At 60.5% G+C, this 8420-nt stretch overlaps 1 long non-coding RNA gene across 1 annotated transcript; it reads left to right on the top strand.

Moving 5' to 3' along the window:
- The first annotated feature begins 4024 nt into the window (after positions 1 to 4024).
- LOC122486522 lies at positions 4025 to 5947 on the top strand. Its single transcript, XR_006298178.1, has 2 exons — positions 4025 to 4696; positions 5539 to 5947. It is a non-coding gene; the product is annotated as an uncharacterized LOC122486522 (long non-coding RNA).
- Positions 5948 to 8420: the final 2473 nt, after the last annotated feature.

The following is an 8420-nucleotide window of genomic DNA, read 5'->3' as shown; positions in this document are numbered from 1 at the left end:
CCACTGGGACGACAGGTATAAAAACAGACCCAGAAAATAGCAAGTGTTGGCGATGGTGTGGAGAAGTCGGAACCTGAGCACACTGTTAAATAGCACAGCCACCCTGGAAGGCAGTATGCAGCTTCCTCACAAACAAAACGAAAACAGCAAAACACAACAACCCTGGAATTACCACCTGACCCAGCAGCAACCTTATTCCTGGTTGTGTGTCCAAGAGACGGAAAACTGCGTCTGGAAGAGAGAATTTGCACACTCGTGACCATTGCAGAGCCACTCACGATAACCAAGACGTGGAAGAGGGACAGAGGAAGGAAACGGAACACGCGCGCACACACTAGAATATTATTCAGCCTCTAAAAAGAAGCAAAGCCTGTCACCTGCCACATGGCTGAACCTTGACGCTGTGTGCACGCGTTAAGCCACTCACAAATTCTCCCTGTGTGTGGAATCTAAATCAAACTCTTAGAGTGGTGGGGCGTGGGGGTGCTAGGAGGAAGGGGAAAGTGAGTTTTTCAGTGGGTACAGGCTTTCAGTTTTGCAAGATGGAGAGATTCTAGGGATCTTTTGCCCAACCACAGGTAACAGTAGGGAGCTGACGCTGGCGATGGTTAAAACGAAGACAGGCCCGCCTTCCCCCCTTGCCCTCCGTCCCCTCTAAAGACAGGGCTCACTTGCTGTGGAAAATCCAAGGCACAGAGAGGGCGAGCCCCTGGACCAAAGCAAGAGGGTGTCTGGATGCCCGCCCCCCCCCACCCCCGCGCTGTGCGCCCCAGGCCCGGGAGCTCCAAGCGGCTTCCACGGAGCACCTCCGAGTTTGCGGGTTAACTCAGCCCTGCCGCCGCCCCTGCGCCCCCTGACCCCAGGCCGGGGCGGAGACTGCGCCCCCAGGGTGGGGGGGGGGCCCGCAGGGAGGGGGCAGTGCGGGCTGCCGGCGAGGTGGGGGCGTGCTCCCCGCAAAGGCGCGCGCCCCCCCCACCCCGTATCAAAGTCCCGCGGTGCATTGTGTCTCCCTCAATAAAACTAATCCCACGGGAGGTGTGACCTGCAGCGGGGACCTGCACCGGTCCAGACTACAAGGGCAAATATGTTTTTCAGATTTGGTTTTTATGGTCGGATTAAAGTTTATTTTCCGTAATAGGGCACCTAATAAAACCCATAAAGCCGGGTCGGGCCTCCAGCTGGTGGCCTCGTTTAACACTTTCACTTCGTAAATCACCTTACTACGCGCCAGGTGTGTCCCAAACTGGCCGCCGACGAGAAACGCCCCCTCCCCCACAAATGCCAGCGACAGGGCTGGGGGCCGGGGGAAGCAGAACGGGGCGGGGGGGGGGGTCGAGGGGCGGGGCGGGGGCGGGCGGGGACAGGGACCGGGCGTCGTGGGGAGGGGGTCGAGGAGTAGGGGGGCCGGAGGGGCGGGGCCGGTGGAGCGAAGCCGGTCTCCCCCACCCCCCACCCCCCGCCGCCCCCGCGCCGACCCCGCGCACCTGCCGCCCCCCAGGTGTGCACACGGTGCCGGACAATGTGCGGCTGCTCCGGGCCATTGTCCGGCCACGCTCGGGCGGGACAAAGGGTGCCCCCTCCCCGGGCGGCCTCGGCCGGGGGGGCGGGGCGGCGGGCGCGGTTTACCCAGCTGGGGGGAGGAACAAAGGCCCGCCGCCTTATCTCGGCGGGGCGCGGGGTCAGGCCGGGGGCGCGAGGGGCGAGGGGGGCGGGCGGCCCAGGTGGGGTCGCTGCCGCCCGGGGCTGGGAGAGGGGCGCCGGGGGTGGGGGTGGGGGTGGGGGGCCGCTGGGAACCGGGACCTTCCGAGCGCACGAAGCGCCTGCGCTTAGGGCGCCGAGTCGGGCGGTTTTCACTGCGAGGCCTCTGGTCTTCCCGTGGTTCTTGTGCCATTCCCGGTCGCCCTAACCCTCCCTCTCCTTCCGTCCGGCCCTGAAGTTTCCTGTTCTGCTGAGAAGTTAGACCTAGAAAAAGGGAAAACTAGAATATGGGTCGTCTGGGGGAGGGGGCCAGAGAGGGCAGAGGGGCGGCCCCCGTCCTCCGAAGCCGGTCCTGCGCCCCCGGCAGGTGGCGGGGCTCTCGGGGCCGGGCGTCCTCGGCAGCCCGGGGCGGGGGACGGGGAGGGGGGGGGCTCAGCTGCCTCCTGCAAACCCGAGTCCGGCCAGAGGCCCCCACCAGCTGGTGGCTCTGCTCGGTGCAGCAGAGGCCAGCGCCGCGACAGGAAACTCGCGGTTTACTTTTTAAAATAGACAAATCTGTGAAGGAAGCGCGGATTGGTTTTCTTCCCGGGTCTGCAACCCGTTCTTCGCACCTTTCATCGCCCCGGTGGATTTACCTGCTGATGACTCTTTTCCAAGGGGTGTCACCAGAGCCCCCGGATTAGGTGCCTGTGTGACACTGCGGCCTTTCTGTCCACAAACTCGATAACAATAGCCACCTCGGTGCTTCATGCAACCAGACTTTCCAGAAACCTCCGAGCCGCCAGACGCCGCTCCAGGCACTGAGGTGCCCTGGCGCACAAGCCAGCCCCGAACCTCCATCCGCCTGGAGTGACGCTGTAGCGGGAAGAGAAGGACCAGTAGGAAACCGTGGGAACACACACCGCGCAGCCGAAAGGGGCGTGAAGACATGAGGTCATACCCGAGCTGGTACATCATTGTAAAGTAAGGCCAAGGCCGGTCTAGAGCACGGAGCACAGTCCTCCGGACGGTGGCCGTCCCTTGGGACGTCATCCCAGACGGGGACCGTGCCGGCGCTGATGGGGCGGTGAGGAAGCCGGCTGTCTCCCTTTCAGAGGCCAGGAAGGAAGGACCAGAGGCCTTCGGGAATCGTGCGGGACACCGACCCATCACATGCTCACCTTCTGACGCACAGTCTCCTTAGCCCTTCTGCTCGAGTAAAGACCGCACAACCCAGAACAGAGAGGCGTGTGGCTGGTGCAGACAGGACTTTGGGGAGAGAAATGGATAACGTGGGGTTTCTTTCTGTTCTTCTATGGAGATATGATTGACAGAATACTGTATGAGCTTCAGGTACATAATGTCTTAATTTTAATAATTCGCATATTTAATTTTTTTTTAACATTTATTTTCGAGAGACAGAGAGAGACACAGAATCCGAAGCAGGCTCCAGGCTCCGAGCTGTCAGCACAGAGCCCGATGCGGGGCTCGAACCCACGAACCAAGAGATCATGGCCTGAGCCGAAGTCGGACGCTTCACCGACGGAGCCCCCCGGGCGCCCCTAATTCACACATTTAATACCACTCCAGAAAATAGAAGAGAAAAACAAACTTTCCACATGAAAGATTCGTGGTCAGTTTTAGAGGTGTGGGGAGATCTCTGGAGGAGGGAGCTCTGGAGCAGCGACCCTATGCCAGGCCTGGGCTCATGTGCCACTGAGAGTGGGGCCCTGGGACGCCACCCTCACCACACAGTCAGTGACCACGGGCCCCCTCTGCACCTGCCAGGCATCGCGCAGCATCCCCTTCCCGCAGTGTGTCTGCGTCCACACGTCTGCACACGTCTAGCTGTCGTCCCAGCTAGACTCGCGTCACCGGCACTGTCCTTACCACCCATTCTCCTGGATGGGAGGCAAGCCCATCCCCCCACGGGGAGTCGCTGAGCCCAGAGCAGCGGGGCCACGGAGAAGGGTGGGGATCCCAGAGCCCCGCCACCGGGGCCTGTGTCCTGCCTCACCTAGAGTATGGCTGGGGCGAGTTCCTCCCGCCCTGGGCCGAAGTGCCCCCCGCTGTAAAGTAAGGGCCCTCTCAGTTCTCATCTCACAGGGCACTTGGGGTTGGACGACAACATTTATAGCATGCCAGGCACCACATGCCGGCTCTGGGATCATTAAACCAAGAAGAATACCCCCTGCCCCCCATATGCACCTCTCTGCCCCAAGGTCTTCAGCGCCCTGTGGCACACAGGACACACTCGCAGGGCCTGCCGGAGCAGCTGTAGGTCAGGCCAGTCTGGGGAGGGGTGTTGTGGGGGGGGAGGGGGGAGGGGGGAGGAGGAGGGGGCGCATGTGGCCGAGAGGGGGCTCTCCGCAGACAGGGCTGGCGTTGGAGGTGTGGGTGACATCCTGGTCCCGGCACACAGGCACACACCGACTGGGTGGCCTCGGGCAAGTGACGTAACCTCTCTGAGCCCCCAGGTCCTCCTTTGGCAAGCAGGATAGAGGTGGCCGCGTCACAGAGTGGCCATGAGGAACGGCACCACGGCAGCGCAGACGAGTGGCTGGTCACCAAGGAAGCAGCCCCCCCACACCAGCCCGCCCGCGCCACTCGCTGCCCCCCCCGGGCTTGCCCGTCGGGGGACATCTGTGCCTGGCGTCACCCCGCCCCGACTCCGGCCTCCGCTGGGAGCCCCGCCATCACCGCCGACCTGGGCCTGTTACCCCGCGGCTCATCCTAATCCCGCGGCCTTTCCTCCACCGTTCAAGATGGCGCTTGGGCTCCACAACCCAGCGAACGGGGCCAAGGGCACAGGGCAAATGAGCGTGTATCCTTCCGACGAGGTCAGAACCCGGCACTTTCACTTCTGCTCACCTGGCAGGCTCCGCCCACGGCCACGGCGAGCCTCACTGACAACGGGGAAATCCGCATTTCCAGGTGGCCTTGGGCCTAGCTGAAGATGGGGCTTCTACCCCGGAGGACGAGGCGGGCGAGCGAGCACTGGGAAACGACTCTGCCCCAGGTGTGTGTTTGGGTTGTCTTGTGGCAAAACGTTCATAGCCAGATGCATCATTGTAGCCATTCGCAGTGAGCTCTTGAGGACATGAAATCCACTCACCCGTCAGCACTGTCCGCCCCAGACTCTTCCATCAACCTCCAAGCTCTGTCCCCACCAAACAATAACCCCTCCCTCAGCCCTTGGGTGCCTCTACCTCTATGAATTTGGGTTTTTAGAATTTTTTTAACATTTATTTATTTTTGAGAGACAGAGACAGAGCATGAGCATGATCAGGGGAGGGGCAGAGAGAGAGGGAGGCACAGAATCCGAAGCGGGCTCCAGGCTCCGAGCTGTCTGCACAGAGCCGGACGTGGGGCTCGAAGCCACGAACCCTGAGATCGTGACCTGAGCCGAAGTCGGACGCTCAACCGACTGAGCCACCCAGGCGCCCCGTAATTTGGGTTCTTTTCAAACCCCTACGGTACCCAGCGGAGATGTGAACACATGAAAAGGCCCATAAGTTGAGTTGGTTTTTTCCCCCCATTCAGCACAATTAACACCACCCACCAACCCTCTGTCCCGCGTGCGATGCGGCACCCACGTCCAGGGTCCACGTTTCCCTTAGAGGCGTTAGCATGTCTGCGTGGAGCTCAAGTGATTCCCGACTAGGAAGTGCCCCAAGAGCCCAAGGGTTGGGGGGCATGGTTCACAGAGTCAGGAGCAACTGGAAAATCATCATCCCTGGCCAAACATTTCACCTGACAACAGGGCCAGTGCACCAAAAAACACAAGTCTTCTGCTAAATTTGAAACCAGAGATATAGGCTGATTTTGTAGCTCTCAGAAATCCTTTCCTCGATTTCACAGGTAAAGAAAACCCCGGAAATGCCCCATGGTTCACTCTTGGCAGCTTTCAAAACTGCTGGAAAAATCCAGAGAGTTTCCAAGAAGCCGCCAGGGGAGCTCACAACCTGCCCGGATCTCTGGCGGCCGCCTGTGAGCTTTTCTCTCTGACCACCCCCCCCCCCACCCCCGCTTTGCAGGTGGACTGGAGGGTCCCTGTGTGTCCGGCCAGGCGCCCATGGAAAGGCCCCACCTGTGAGGCCCTGGAGGCTTTCTATCTTCAAAAAACAAAGTAATTCACTTTTAATGACCGCCAGTGTTTTCCTTCCCAGTTCTCTTTGAGCAGATAATGCGTCTGAGGCCTTCCCGACAGGGTTAAACCACTGTGACCTTCATAATCAGAGAACAGAAATAAATTATATTTACTCGTAAATGTTACTCACTCTCCAGTGCCAGCTGCCCCCTAATCACAGGCGGTGTGACACGATTTTGCTTGTACCAGGCCCCACACTCACAGGTGACAAAGTGCTGTATTTTCCCGCCCAGCAGGCTGGGAGCCCTCGGGCTGGCCAGGCGTTTCCCGAGGACAGTCCCCGGCCTGGCGGGCACACTTGGTGCCCCTGAGACCCCGGAGCCTTCCGAGTGGTCGAAGGGAGGGTGAGCGGGGACCACAGGCCCCGCAGGGCCCCCTAGGATCCAGGCACCACGTGGGGACCGGAGACCCTCTGACCACCATCAGATCTGTCAATGGCCTCGCTCCCGACACGGTCCCTCCAGGCCCCCGTCCTCTGGCGGGGCAGTGGGGGGATGACCCACCACGGACTCTCACCCGAGATGGCCGCCAAACACACACGTCTCCTCGCGACGAGTGGCCGCTGCTATTTGACTAGATGGTTCCCAGGCGCTCGGTGGGGCGGCCCTGGCACCGCGGTGACTCGGCCGGGCAGGGGCAGGGGCAGGGGCAGGGACCGGGCTCACTCCGGGGGTGTCGTGAATCGCACCCCAGGGAGCAGCTCCGGGGCTCCCCCTCCCGCGGCCGGGCTCACAGACTCCCCCACGGGAACACAGAGCTGGGGCCACAGGACCGGAGTGCGCGGATCCACTGGCACACGCGGGAGAGGAGACAGCAAGCCCGCCTCCCAACGCCCAGGCTGTCTCCTGGGATTTTCTCCAGCACGGTTCTGGGCGGATTTACAGGGTGTGTGAGGCAGGGCCGCCTCTGGGGACAGTGGGGCCGGGGCAGGCCCGGTGTCCCCAGCCCTCCCCAGGCCTGGCCTCTGCCGCAGGGGGAGGGCTCCGCAGCCTGGTCTCCCAGCGTCGGCCCCACAGGTGCCCAAGTAGAAAAGCAGGCTCTGTCGGCCGTTAAACCTGATCTAGAAAACAGAGCGCTCTAGCAAGCTCATCGGCCACGTGAGTCAAAAGTGCAAGGGTGCTAATGAGCATTCGATGGATTCCACCTGCTGGTCCGGGGCCCGATTGAAAGGCACTTCCCTCACGAATCCCAAGGCTGAGGGCGAGGCTAAAATAAATCTCAAATAATCACGTCGTATTTCTGAGGCGTTAAATAAGCGGGCTCTATGCCCTGAACACAGGAACCTGCTTTCCCGCATGCGGTAAGCACAGGGCGCGCTCCCCAGGACGCCCGCGCTGCTCGCGCACTGCTTCTGCGTCTCGTCTGACAGTGACGCCCTCGGGCACATCCGCTCAGGGCCCGGTGGCTCTAGGAAATCAGAGGTTTGGCCGAGCCTGGGCGAATCCAGTGATGACGAGAAGAGAAATGACCTCAGCCCTCGGGGTTGAGGCGTGTGGTGCCCGGGCGGGGCGGGGGAGGGGTGCCGGGATGGCTCTCAGCACCTGCGTCATCTTGCACTTTTCTGCGAGCCTTGCTTTGCTTCCATTAAGGATGATTTTCCCAGAGACAGCAAAGACATCGCGAGCGGTCCATCGGCTTTTCAGAAGCATGGTAGTGATACAGACCTTCGGGGTAGGGTTCGTGGGACCCTGGGGACTGAGAAGGAAGAATGGCTCTAGAGCTCATCCTCTGTACTGAGAAGCAGGGCCGCTCAGTCAACAGGCCCCTCCTGGGTCTAGATAAGAGCCTTCCTGGAGACGAACAGTGCTGGGTGCTCCGAAGGGCACGAGACTCGTGACAGGTTGTAAAATCGGACTCCAGGAGTCAGAAGTGCCCTTACTCCTGCCCGTGTCAGGCTGTCAGCGAAACTGACACGCACGCTCTCTATCTCGGGAGGCACTGCCGGAAAGAAACCCTCCGGGGCTCAGGTATAGGTGTGGGTACCACAGGTGAGGCCACCAGAGCGCCAGGGAGTCCCGCTCACTCAGCTGCACTCCCGGACCTGACCCCCGTCTTGTCCTGGAGATTTTACCCGAGGTCTTGTCTGCTGCCGCACTTAGGGTGACCGTCCCCATCACGGTTTTCTGGGACTTTCCCGGTCTTAGCACCAAAAATGTTCCATCCTAGAAGTCACAATAATATAAAAACAGGGAGGGGGACAAAACGTAAGAGGCTCTTAAATATGGAGAACAAACAGAGGGTCACTGGAGGGGCTGTGGGAGGGGGGGATGGGCTAAACGGGGAAGGGGCACTAAGGAATCGATTCCGGGAATCATTGTCACACTATATGCTAACTAATTTGGATGTAAATTTAAAAAATAAATTGGGGCGCCTGGGTGGCTCAGTCGGTTGGGCGGCCGACTTCGGCTCAGGTCACGATCTCGCGGTCCGTGAGTTCGAGCCCCGCGTCGGGCTCTGTGCTGACAGCTCAGAGCCTGGAGCCTGTTTCAGATTCTGTGTCTCCCTCTCTTTGACCCTCCCCTGTTCATGCTCTGTCTCTCCCTGTCTCAAAAATAATTAAAAACGTTAAAAAAAAGTTTCCATCCTGAGAACC

The sequence above is a fragment of the Prionailurus bengalensis genome, chromosome A2, assembly GCF_016509475.1.
Source record: "Prionailurus bengalensis isolate Pbe53 chromosome A2, Fcat_Pben_1.1_paternal_pri, whole genome shotgun sequence".
Lineage (NCBI taxonomy): Eukaryota > Metazoa > Chordata > Mammalia > Carnivora > Felidae > Prionailurus > Prionailurus bengalensis.
The sequence above is the reverse complement of the archived record's forward strand: the minus strand, read 5'-3'. Positions and strand labels throughout refer to the sequence as shown.